Below are 14,830 nucleotides of genomic sequence, written 5' to 3'. Positions count from 1 at the left end.
CAAAGAGGAAATCAAAAAATACCTAGAGACAAATGACAATGAAAACACGATAATCCAAAAGCTATGTGATGCAGCAAAAGCAGTTCTAAGAGAGAAGTTTATAGCTGTACAAGCCTACCACAAGAAACAAGAAAAACCTCGAACAATATAACCTTACACCTAAAGGAACTAGAGAAAGAAGAAAAAAACAAAAAACCCAAAGTTAGCAGAAGGAAGGAAATAATAAAGATCAGAGAAGAAATAAATGAAATAGAAACAAAGAAAACAATAGCAAAGATCAATAAAACTAAAAGCTGGTTCTTGGAAAAGATAAAAACAATTGATAAACCATTAGCCAGACTCATCAAGAAAAAGAGGGAGAGGACTCAAATCAATAAAATTAGAAATGAAAAAGGAGAAGTTACAACAGACACCACAGAAATACAAAGCATCCTAAGAGACTACTACAAGCAACTCTATGCCAACAAAATGGACACCCTGGAAGAAATGGACAAATTCTTAGAAAGGTATAACCTTCCAAGACTGAACCAGGAAAAAATAGAAAATATGAACAGACCAATCACAAGTAATGAAATTGAAACTGTGATTAAAAATCTTCTAACAAACAAAAGTCCAGGACCAGATGGCTTCACAAGTGAATTCTATCATACATTTAGAGAAGAGGTAACACCCATCCTTCTCAAACTCTTCCAAAAATTTGCAGAGGAAGGAACACTCCCAAACTCATTCTATAAGGACACCATCACCCTGATACCACAACCGGACAAAGATACTACAAAAAAAGAAAACTACAGACCAGTATCACTCATGAATATAGATGCAAAAATCCTCAACAAAATACTAGCAAACAGAACCTAACAACACATTAAAAAGATCCCACACCACGATCAAGTGGGATTTATCCCAGGGATGCAAGGATGCTTCAATACATGCAAAACAATCAATGTGATACACCATATTAACAAATTGAAGAATAAAAACCTTATGATCATCTCAATAGATACAGAAAAAGCTTTTGACAAAATTCAACACCCATTTATGATAAAAACTCTCCAGAAAGTAGACATAGAGGGAACCTACCTCAACATAATAAAGGCCATACACGACAAACCCACAGCAAACATCATTCTCAATGGTGAAAAACGGAAAGCATTTCCTTAAAGATCAGGAATGAGACAAGGATGTGCACTCTCACCACTATTATTCAACATAGTTTTGGAAGTCCTAGCCACGGCAATCAGAGAAGAAAAAGAAATAAAAGGAATACAAATTGGAAAAGAAGAAGTAAAATTGTCACTGTCTATATACTATATATAGAGAATCCTAAAAATGCCACCAGAAAACTCCAAGAGCTAAACAATGAATTTGGTAAAGCTGCAGGATACAAAATTAATGCACAGAAATCTCTTGCATTCCTATACACTAATGATGAAAAATCTGAAAGAAAATTAAGGAAACTCTCCCATTTACCATTGCAACAAAAAGAATAAAATACCTAGGAATAAACCTGCCTAGGGAGACAAAAGTCCTGTATGCAGAAAACTATAAGACACTGATGAAAGAAATTAAAGATGATACCAACAGATGGAGAGATATACCATGTTCTTGGATTGGAAGAATCAATATTTTGAAAATGACTATACTACCCAAAGCAATCTACAGATTCAATGCAACCACTATCAAATTACCAATGGCATTTTTTATGGAACTAGAACAAAAAAAATTTCATTTGTATGAAGACACAAAAGACCCCAAATAGACAAAGCAGTCTTGAGGGAAAAAAATGGAGCTGGAGGAATCAGACTCCCTGACTTCAGACTATACTACAAATCTACAGTAATCAAGACAATATAGTACTGGCACAAAAACAGAAACATAGATTAATGGAACAAGATAGAAAGCCTAGAGATAAACCCACACAACTATGGTCAACTAATCTATGACAAAGGAAGCAAGGCTATACAATGGAGAAAATACAGTCTCTTCAATAATTGGTGCTGGGAAGTCTGGACAGCTACATGTAAAAGAATGAAATTAGAACACTCCCTAACACCATACACAAAAATAAACTCAGAAAGGATTAGAGACCTAAATGTAAGACCAGACACTATAAAACTCTTAGAGGAAAACATAGGAAGAACACTCTTCGACATAAATTCCAGCAAGATCTTTTTGATCCACCTCCTAGAGTAATGGAAATAAAAATAAACAAATGGGACCTAATGAAACTTCAAAGCTTTTGCACAGAAAATGAAACCATAAACAAGACGAAAAGACAACCCTCAGAATGGGAGAAAATATTTGCAAATGAATCAACTGACAAAGGATTAATCTCCAAAATATATAAACAGCTCATGTAGCTGAATATTAAAAAAACAAACAACCCAATCCAAAAATGGGCAGAAGACCTAAATAGACATTTCTCCAAAGAAGACATACAGATAGCCAAGTAGCACATGAAAAGCTGCTCAACATCACTAATTATTAGAGAAATGCAAATCAAAACTACAATGAGGTATCACCTCACACCAGTTAGAATGGGCATCATCAGAAAATCTACAAACAACAAATGCTGGAGAGGGTGTGGAGAAAAGGGAACCCTCTTGCACTGTTGGTGGGAATGTAAATTGATACAGCCACTATGGAGAACAGTATGGAGTTCCTTAAAAAACTAAAAATTGAACTACCATATGATCCAGCAATCCCACTACTCGGCATATACCCACAGAAAACCATAATTCAAAAACACACACACATCCCAATATTCATTGCAGCACTATTTACAACAGCCAGGTCATGGAAGCAACCTAAATGCCCATCGACAGATGAATGGATAAAGAAATTGTGGTACATATATAGAATGGAATATTACTCAGCCATAAAAAGGAACGAAATTGAGTCATTTGTTGAGACGTGGATAGATCTAGAGACTGTCATACAGAGTGAAGTAAGTCAGAAAGAGAAAAACAAATATCGTATATTAACACATGTATGTAGAACCTAGAAAAATGGTACAGATGAACCGGTTTGCAGGGCAGAGGTTGAGACACAGATATAGAGAACAGATGTATGGACACCAAGGGGTGAAACCCACGTGGGGGTGGGGATGGTGGTGTGCTGAATTGGGTGATTGGAATTGACATGTATACACTGATGTGTATAAAATTGATGACTAATAAGAACCTGCTGCATAAAAAAAAATTAAATTAAATTAAAAAATTAAAAAAAAAACTAATACAAAAAAAAGAAAAGAAGCTGAGAATTTTTCTCCCATCCCACCCCCCTCACACCCTCAGTCAAAAAGTTCTCTCACCTCTACATTCTCATTCTCTTTCCACATTGACCTACTGACACCACTCTAATTCAGTTCATCAAAATGTCTAGATTTCCACCTTTTCCTTCAATCTCCAATATCACCTCTCTCTCCTTTCCTTCACTACCTGCAAATTCTTTATTCATCCTTAAGCTTGATACTTATTTTAATACATCATTATCTCCCCTATTATCCTCAAGGTAAAATACAAATCTCTTTTAACATACCTCTATCAACTCAACTCTCCACCTCTCACTTCCCCGTAGATGGGCTATATTTCAGCCATGAAAGGTCATTTGATTTTTCCCAAATGAATGTCAAAATCTCAGGCCCCTGTGCTTTTTATACATTTTCTATGGGAAACTCCTTCATCCTCTGGCTAACTACTCTTTATTATTTGAGTTCAGAAAAAAATTACCATATGTACAAACCTATGTCTGGTACCCCTCACTGCCCCCAGAGCACAACACAACTAATATCACAGCACTTATTAGACAATATTATAACTTTTCATATTCTTATCAATCTCCTTCATGGAAAAAATTTTGGACATGAAATATATCTTATTCTTTGTATCCACTATGCCTAGTAGCTTTAGTTAATCTTAAACATTTATGGAGAAAAAATGATTTTAGTCTATAATAAAATGAGATAGAAATATCAATTAATCACAGATTAATGCATGAACGATACAACCAGAATGTTATTTATCACCCAGTATGATAACACTAAATTATTACTGACAGATATTTACTCTTTGAAGAGGAATTTTGAGACCCCCCAAACATTTATGGGCAGGATATTGCTCAGCCTTTAAAGGGGGCATATTCTTCAGTAAACTCCAAGGGGCATAATAGAAAAGGAAAGAATTCCCAGAAGGAGAATCCAAGAGCCATGAAAAAAAATGAACTGGAAAGCTAGAGCAGATGCCAAACTGTGTCCTAAACAGGGAGTATTTGCTATCACCAGGGCAGAGGTGCAACACATTTATCCAGCAGGATTTGGGAATTACTACTGTAGGTCTCTCATTCTTCCACTTTCTGAATGGTAGTGTCTTTTTCAAAGTATACTAGATGTTGTAATATATAACGACTAAAGATTTTATAATATATTTTTAATTTATGTTATAGATATAATTATAAATATGTATTATATAAATATTGTATTTACATATTTAATCAACAAATATGCCAGGAAAAACAAGCCAAAATTCTGACTCTTCTTTCGTGCTTTCTGGCAAAATGAAGGAAAAAAATATATATAAAAATTACCGTCCCCTACCACCACTGCATTTACACTTACAGTGGCCCTCGGCCTGGAATGTCCTTCAGACAAATATTGACTTATTTACCCCCTTATTGCCTTCTAGTTTGTGCTCAAATGCCATATAATCAGAAAATTCTTGACCCAACCACTTGTATAATTTAACAAGACACACCACTTTCTATCTTATTCTCCTGCTTTATGTTTAAAATGAAGCACTTATCACCATCTGATATTTGTAGGTATTTATTTTTGTATTCCTGCCCTCACTTTGTTATATTCACTGCTATTTCCTCAGCACCTAGAAGAGTGCTTGGCCCATAGTATGAACGTGATGTTGAATAAATTATTGAATAAATCATAGAACATTAATCTGAATAGATTTCCCATGAAATTCTTCATGTAGCAGTTAGACTGATCCTTGAAAATATACTAAATATATCATATCACTTAATACTACACTTAGAATACATCTAAACTACCTCATATGCACCACATGATCTGATCAGACATACATGATCTAACATCTGTCTACAGCTCCCCCAAGCAGACACCAGGGTAGCTTGTGCATGTCGAAGTGGGAGCTTTAAGATCCCTGTAATTTCTATCTGCCCTCTCAAAGTTGTCCCAGAGAAATTTGTAGTCAAAGTAAAAACAACGTGCTTGTAAGGCTCATGATAATCTCCCAACCTCTACTTCCAAACAGATTTATTCCTCAGGCCCCTTCCATGTAGAAAATTCTAAGCCCCACTCTTCACTGTCTTTTAACCATATTGGCCTTAATTCTATTTACTCAAACGATCCAAACTTTTAGACACCTCGGGGACTTTACGTTTTCTGAAACACTCTGATGCCAGATTTTCACATAGTGTTCTTGTTATCATTTGAGTCTCAAATATTACCTTTCCAGGGACATCTCAGTTTACAGGTCATATCCTCTGGGTGGGTCTTCCCTCAAGTATTCCACATACACCTTCGTGTGTGCACACACGCACACACGCACACACACACACATTCACATCCCTTAATCTTCAGGCACTTTTTATCATTGCACTTATCAAAATATGAAATGTATTTTCATTTGTTTGTTCTCTGGCTTGTGAATTGTTTTCCCTTCCACTAAAGAATAAGCTCAATAAGAGCAGGGACCGTACCTATTTTATTTATCACCAGGCTTCCATTACCTGGAACAACATCAGACAGTGGAAGGCATTTAATGAGTACTAAAAAACAAATGAACCTAGCATTCAACCTGAATTTTAATGCATTCAGACATTTATCTCAACCTTCTAGGTGGACACCATTTATATGAATAAGACCCGTATTCTACTCCTAGTTCTTTGCAAATCCTCTGGGACTCAATCTTGATTTTGAACTAATTTATAGTGACCCTTGAATTCTAACGTTCCATAATTCTGTGGCAAATGAAATATCAAATGCCATTCTCATTATATATATTTGAAGTCTTAGCTATGCTGTAGTATTTATGCAGTTCAATTTTCCACAGATTTACTCTTTAAAGTAGAATACAGAAATATCAATGTATCTTGGCTGTAATAATTTGTTGTTGCTGAGCAAAGCATTTAAGCTCTACTGTTGTCAGCAATATCCTAAGAAAAGAAAAACTGAGTCAACTGAATATTCTTGTGAAAACAGTAGCACAGAACAGATTAAGCAATATTAAGCTATTTCTATGTTAAACTTTCCAAATGCAGGTAACACAGATCTAGGATTAGAAGTCTGCATGTATCAGTAGGCTAGTTGAGCCTACCCCAATGAAAGATGATGCCTGCATTTCTAGAAAAATCAGGAGAGCAGGAGTCAGACAAACCTGTAGTCATTTCATGTTTTGGTCACTTTGGACAAATTACATAACCTCCTCAACTCTCACTTTTGTCATATCAAAAATGAGATAATATTTGTGTTGTAAGGATTAGCAATGATATGGTTATTATGTGTAGCATAGCATTTGCAATGTATTGGGTTGGCTGAAAAGTTCATTTGGGTTTTTCCATAATGTCTTATGGAACCCAAACGAACTTTCTGGCCAACCCAATAATAGGTGCTAAATAAAATCCATCTGCTGTTAAGACAATAATTGTGATAATGGGCAAATTTCATATTTATCTTTCTTCAATAATGAGAACTGTCCTTCTTTAAAATATAAATAATGACAAGGATGGAAATATTTTTTGATGGAAATAAAGTTATGTAGAATTTTCCTTAAAATATATTAAAATCTTATGATGGCCATTCTGACCAGTGTGAGGTCATACCTCATTGTAATTTTGATTTGCATTTCTCTGATAATTAGTGATGTTGAGCATCTTTTCATGTGTTTGTTGGCCATCTGTATGTTTTCTTTGGAGAAATGTCTATTTAGGTCTTTTGCCCATTTTTTGATTGGGTTGTTTTTTTGATATTGAGCTGCATGAGCTGTTTGTATATTTTGAAGATTAATCCCTTGTCAGTTGCTTTCTTTGCAAATATTTTCTCCCATTCTGAGGGTCGTCTTTTTGTCTTGTTTATGGTTTCCTTTGCTGTGCAAAAGCTTTTGCGTTTAATTAGATCCCAGTTGTTTAATTTTGTTTTTATTTTCATTACTCTAGGAGGTGGCTCAAAAAAGATCTTGCTGCAATTTATGTCATAGTGTTCTGCTTTTGCTTTCCTCTAAGAGTTTTATAGTGTCTGGCTTTACAATTAGGTCTTTACTCCATTGTGAGTTTATTTTTCTGTATGGTGTTAGGGAATATGCTAACTTCATTCTTTTACATGTAGCTGTCCAGTTTTCCCAGCACTACTTATTGAAGAGACTGTCTTTTCTTCATTGTATGTTCTTGCCTCCTTTGTCATAGATTAGGTGACCATAGGTCTATGGGTTTATCTCTGGGCTTTCTATCCTGTTCCATTGATCTATATTTCTGTTTTTGTGCCAGTACCATACTGTCTTGATGACTGTAGCTTTGTAGTATAGTCTGAAATCAAGGAGTCTGATTCCTCTAGCTCCATTTTTCTTTCTCAAGATTGCTTTGGCTATTCATGGTCTTTTGTGTTTCCATACAAATTATAAATTATTTTGCTCTAATTCTGTGAAAAATGCCATTGGTAATTAGATAGGGATTGCATTGAATTTGTAGATTGTGTTTAGTAGCATAATCATTTTCATAAACAATAAATGCTGGAGAGGGTGTGGAGAAAAGGGAACCCTCTTACACTGTTGATGGGAATGTAAATTGATACAGCCACTATGGAGAACATTATGGAGGTTCATTAAGAAACTAAAAATAGAACTACCATATGACCCAGCAATCCCACTCCTCAGCATATACCTAGAGAAAACTATAATTCAAAAAGATACATGCACCCCAATGTTCACTGCAGCACTATTTACAATAGCCAGGACATGGAAGCAACTTAAACGTCCATCAACAGAAAAATGGATAAAGAAAATGTGGTACCTATATACCATTTAATATTACTCACCCATGAAAAGGAACAAAACAGTGCAATTTGCAGAGACACGGATAGACCCAGAGACTGTCACACAAAGTAAAGTGATTCATAAAGAGAAAAACAAATATATAATATCACTTATATGTGGAATCTAGAAAAATGATACAGATGAACTTACTTGCAAAACAGAAATAGAGAGACACAGAGAAAGGACGTATGGATACCAGTGAGAGAAGGAGGGGTGGGATGAATTTGGAGAATGGGATTGACATATATACACTACTATGTATAAAATAGACAACTAATGAGAACCTACTATATAGCACAGGGAACTCTACTCAATGCACTGTGGTAACCTAAATGGGAAGGAAATCCAAAAAAGAGGGGATATATGTTTACATATAGCTGATTCACTTTGCTGTACAGCAGAAACTAACACAACATTGTAAAGCAACTATACTCCAATAAAAATCAATTTAAAAAATATATTAAAATCTGGGTCATACTAGTTGCTATTGATATATGTACATATTTGACCTGCACATGAGACTGAGTTCCAAAGCTCATAATTAGTGATTGTCAATAAAGAAAATATTTTTGCAAAACAGCAAGAGATTTTTTTAGATAATAAATTCTTTAAATGTATGTATTAATGCAACAATGACAACATAATTCTACCATTTACTGAGTCCCTGCAATTCCACCAAGAACTCTACGAGAGGATTTGTCAGCTTGATTTAACAGATGAAGAACCTGAGGGTCTCATTTTGTGACATAACATATGCTTTCTAAACATAATCATAAAACTAGTATAAAAGATAATCAAACTGGAACAGCTTGCACAGATTTTTTCCTGTTACATATAAAAAGCAATAGATGCATACTTATGACTATGTAAGGGATTTCATAGTTCATTATAATCTGTGCACAGATTCAATATGGTACCTGAAATGGTGTTATTTAGTAAATTTTAGATGATTTGTTTAGGATGTAATGTTTGTATTGAAAAGTAATTGGAAACATATAATATGTATGTTTTGCTGTTCTCTCTACTGCTTTGGGTTAATTTCAGTACAGCAATCTGTGGGATTCATTGGCTTCCTCCTTGATCCTAAATGATTCTATTCTAAATCTGATTATAGCCCAAAAGTTCTAACTACTCAAGGATAAGAAGAAGATTAGATGTCAGCTTGATTTAGAAACACAAGGACCTCAAGGAGCTAACCTAAACTCTAAGCACCTAGAGTAAGGAGATTTGAAGTTTATCACAACCATGAAAAATATATCAAGAAAATATATGTGTCAGGATTTAGGCAAAGAGAAAAACAGACATTCTCATTCCTTCTGAGATTAAAGGATCTTCTGAATAGAATATATTACACTTGTAAGAGATGAACATCACTAAAATAAACAAATCAAATAAAAACTTGCAAATGAAATGTTAGTGTGAAAAATGAACACCTATGCTTGAGGAAATATTTTAAGCCCTAGAATACAAAATCACGCACAACTTATTTATAAGCTTATGGATATCCACTGTAACTAAAGTTATGTTAGCCAAACATACTTTTACTAAACATATCTTAATGCTTCTAAAATCACAGATTTCTAAAAGTAAAATTGTATGAACTATAGAGTAAATCCCTTTATATTTCTACTTAAAATATATAGCAAATGAGTTCATTGCCAGGGCATTAATTGATGTGATTTTATTTAAATTCCATAAATAATGAAGCAGGTGCAGTATTCTTCAAGGCAGAAACAATATTCACAGGTTGTATTCCAAACAGTATTCATAGGTTGTATCATTTATATGACATCACATGTGGTCTGAACTGTATATAGAGGTGAACCAAATGTTTCCCATTTAAAGCTGGCCACAGCAAAGATTTCATCTCCATCCATGTCATATAAACATGCTATGGGCAAGAGCTCAACAAAAGCTTATAAAAGAGGCACCTGTGGTTTTTAAATTAAGTCCATTTGCTGTGCTTTGTTTTTCATAAGTCAACTTTTTTCATTGTTTTTTAAATCATCCCTGTGGTGGTAATAAACACCATGCAGTTTTATCGGGGGTGGATTTTGTTTCTTACAACTCCAGGAGACTTGAAATCAAATCAGTCAGGCCACTTCTAAAAGGGAAAAAAGAAATTAAGGGCTCTGGTTAACTCAGCTGTAGTTGTAGGCAATTCAATCCAAATAAAATAAACGGGCATTAGTGCAGTTCCGTCTTGTACAGTCTCAGTAGATTTACCTTTCCCTTGGAGTTTAATCCCCAGCATGGTTATTCTTGAGGCACAACTTACTTTTCTGCATGGTTAAGCTTTTAAAAATAACTGTGCATCTGAAACAAAATATATTTTGAAATAAAATCTCAGGGAATTTCATAGAAAATATGTGGCTACTAAAAAAATTAAATATGTTTGAGAATAGCCAATACCATTTTAAATGAACATAGAACAATTGCAGATTTGATATATATTTGAGGACCTTTTTAGAATTATTTGAGCTTTCATTTTTATCCAGGCATACTTCAATATTGGTAGCCCTAAAGATTCACCTAGAAATGCTGTGACTATTTATAAAAACGTATTTTACATCTATTGCTTTGCTTAGCTCTAGTCAGAACAGAAGTGCGTGACTCTGGTACATCAGAACAGGATGCTCAAAAGTTTTGACATGAGCCTTTTTTCTTAAACAAAAGACACTCCCAAAAATCATGTATATATTTTTTTAAAAAGTGTTTTCAGGAACATAACTTCAGTATCCTAATGAAAAGACTTTGAGTAGGAAAAGCATTTCTACTATTCTAGGAAACACCCCTGTTTATAAGAAATAGGTGATATACATAAGAAAAGATATAAATAATATACTCGATTCTGCCACATTTATACATTATTTCTTCCTCAATGTTATTGTAAAACTGACTTTCAGTAACAGCACTATGCTTCACAAGGTGGCAAAGGAATAAAGATATATGCAAATGGTCCCAAATAAGAGTGCATTTAAGCACAAAAATTATATCAAGAACCACAAAAATTATCAACTGTTGACCAAAATAATTTCATCTGTTGATCAAAATAATTTCAAATCTAAGAATTGACTATAGGGAAAGAAACAGAAACTTTGACATAGTATGTAAAGTTCACAAAGAAATTCATTGTAGCATACGTAATCATAAAGAAAGGAAAACAACCTACATTCCAAGCTAAAGAAATGGATACACACACCACAGAGAATCTGTTCAAGTAAAAACTTTCCAAGGACTACTAAGCATGATTTGGTTTGTCCAATCTATTTGGGAAATGGTTTGGCATTCCTAATAAAGTGGAAAATATGCATACTCTGTGATACAGCAATCCCACCCATATTATATAGTCTAGAGAAATTCACACTGTTAAGCATAATAGGTATATATACAAGAATGATCAGAGCAGTGTGGTTTGTGACATCAAAGTAGTGAAAATAACCTACGTTACCCATAATAGAATAAATAAAACATTTCTGATATAGTCATACAGTATCATTGGGTACCTTTAAGAATACTAGCTATAGCTTCCTGCAATAAAATAGATTACATATTTAAGACAATGTTGGGTTAAAAATCAGGATACAAAAATAATTCGTGCAGGGCTTCCCTGGAAAAAAATAATAATAATAATAATTCGTACAGTGTAAACTCATTATATAAAGCTCAAAAAAAGCAAAACTGTACCTTTTTTTTTTTTTTTTTTTTGTGGTACGCGGGCCTCTCCCCGCCGCGGCCTCTCCCGTCGCAGAGCACAGGCTCCGGACCGGGACACGAACACGCACCCCCTGCATCGGCAGGCGGACTCTCAACCACTGCGCCACCAGGAAAGCCCTGTACCATATTTTTAAGGGAAATTATATAGGCGATAAAGTGTACATAGCAGTAAGAGAATAATTTTTATAAAAGTATGTTAGTAAATACCTAGAGTAGGGAGAGGATTATGACTAAGAAGGAATATATAGTAGGCTTCTGAAGTGTGAATTTATTCCATAAATGTATGTTTTATAATTAGTTATGTTATATTTCACAATACAAACATAATGCTTTTAAATGCATAGTTTCAAACAATTCTTGAAAAGAGAAGATAAATATGTTATAATATTAGAGTAGCGGGATTTCCTTTGTGTGTGTATGTCTGTGTGTGCATTCACATATATATATATACTTACATAATTATTTCAATAAATGTATAAACATTTAATCACATATTTTAAACTTTGCTGTGTAATGGAGCTTAAAATTTACTTATACCAATGTGATCTTCTTCCCAAGTCCCTACCCCTAAAGTAGCAGCTAAAACTATATTTACTTAATTCTGACTTAATCTTTAATCAAACCAAATATTTTTTAAATGTAAAATGTAATGAATTTTAGATAATGATTCAGTTTCTCTTATTTCCGTTCCTCCCCAAATTCCTGCTCCTTTTCAAGATAATGTTTAGATAAATGTAGGCAACAAGGTGTTTTTGTTGGCTACAAGAAGCAGGTCATTGCATCAGCAGGGAGGCCAGTGGCTGCTCTGAGCTCTACTGCAATACCCCTTGTGTACTTGGCTCTTCCTGTTGGTATGTAAGGTTGATGTCAGCAGATGACACAACTCAAGACCCTTTTACTCCTTTAGTCTTATCTCAGTAGCTCTTCCTATTGGCATGGCCTCCACATAACTCTCACTGGCTACAGTCATTTTTGAAACTTTACCATATTTTCCTTCTACCTGCTGATCCATCTGTAGCCTCTGTTTTAAGTCTAGTTCATTCATACAATTGCCTGGCCCCCTTGGCATAGTGACAATTCAGCACAGTACTGTATAGAAACCAAATGAATCTTATACATCAACTAACTACACTCCCTCTCTTTCTCTCTGCCTAAGTTCACAGCTCTGTCCCCTTTAAAGGACCGCCTCATCTCATTTCAATTCCTTCCTGCCCTCAGTGCTTTCTTCAACTTTGTATTTGTATTCAAGTTGACCCTTGAACAATATGGGTTTGAACCTTGTGGGTCCACTTATATGTGGATTTATTTTTAATAAATATATTGGGGAAATATTTGGAGATTTGTGACAATCTGAAAAAATTCACAGATGAACCACAGAGCCTAGAAAAATTTTTAAATTAAGAAAAAGCTAGGTACGTCATGAATGCATAAAATAGATGTAGCTACTACTCTGTCCTTACATAAGCATAAGGTGAGCGATATTTAATTTAAAATTAATAATGTGTTAGTTTTCTTACTGTTTTGAACTTTGCTTTCAAAGAAGTGTATTACCATACAGTACGCCTCTGTCTTGTAATTGGAGAAACTGAGTATCAGCCTATCATCACATGTGTTTTTAATGTAACAGTGTTTCCAGTACTGTACTATGAATATGACTATAATAACGTAGGCCATAAAGATTTTATAATGATCCATTCATTAGTCTATAGGCCAGGCTCTCTTAAGGCAATTATATTGCTGCTTCTCTGTTATCAATGCATGAATTATACCTGTAAATAAAAGTGAGCTTTTTTCATATTATCTTTTCATTTTTGATGTCTAGAGTGAGTAATATATATAACATCTACAGTATTTTGTATCATACGAGAAAATATTGATATAGGTACTGACAGAGGATTCGTCTTGTAAACAGACAACACAAACTTACAGTATTAATAAGTACAGTACAGGTCTTCCCTGGTGGCACAGTTGTTGAGAGTCCGCCTGCCGATGCAGGGGACACGGGTTCGTGCCCCGGTTCGGGAAGATCCCACATGCCGCGGAGCGGCTGCGCCCGTGAGCCATGGCCACTGAGCCTGAGCGTCTGGAGCCTGTGCTCCGCAACGGGAGAGGCCGCGACAGTGAGAGGCCCGCGTACCACAAAAAAAATAAAAATAAAAAAATAAGTACAGTACACTACTATAAAAGCATTTTCTCCTTACAATTTTCTTAACAACATTTTCTTTTCTCTAGCTTACTTATTGTAAGAATACAGTTTATAATACATATAACACAAACAAATATGTTAATTGACTGTTTATGTTATCAATAAGGTTTCAAGTCAAGAGTAGGCTATTAAGTTTTGGGGAGTCAAAAATTGTATGTGGATTTTTGAATCTGTGGAGGTTGGCCCCTAACCACCCATGTTGTACAAGAGTCAACGGTATTTTTAAACCAATGCCTTTCCCCCTCCCCCCACTGTCTGCCCCCATGCATTTTGAGCTTAGCCCCTGACTTGGATCAGGGACAAGGAAATAAGGGAACATAATTATCCCTAGATTCTGACCACCTCAATCTCTCTTTTTTGTTTTCTTCCATGTCCCTCTCAGGTTTCCACATTTCCTTGGTCACATTCCCAACTTCTCCCCAGTTCAAACATCTTAAGTCTTAACTGAAGACAAAGTATCTTCTCTAAATTATTAAAAACTCTACAATCTGCCCCTTGATAGGTTAAATGTAAGTTAAAATAAATTTAGGAAAATTGTTTGCTTTATGAAGACTGGCTTTGAAGATGTTCTGAAAAATCTTATTTTGAACTCAAAAGTTTGTCACTCTTTCTTTTTCTATATATATTCTGTAACAATCCATACAGTTTCCCCAGGTAAAAGAATGTGTTGGGCCAACTAAGAGAAAGATCTTGTGATAAGAAAGGCATTAAAAAACAATCGTACAAATAAACTTATTTACAATACAGAAATAGAGTTACAAATGTAAAAAACAAACTTACGGTTACCAGGAAAGAGGGGGCAGATAAATTGGGAGACTGGGATTGACATATACACACTACTATATATAAA

The sequence above is a fragment of the Delphinapterus leucas genome, chromosome 5 (assembly GCF_059928025.1).
Source record: "Delphinapterus leucas isolate spDelLeu-1000000601 "Yukka" chromosome 5, BTC_Dleu_Yukka2, whole genome shotgun sequence".
Lineage (NCBI taxonomy): Eukaryota > Metazoa > Chordata > Mammalia > Artiodactyla > Monodontidae > Delphinapterus > Delphinapterus leucas.
This window is presented reverse-complemented; position numbering follows the sequence as displayed.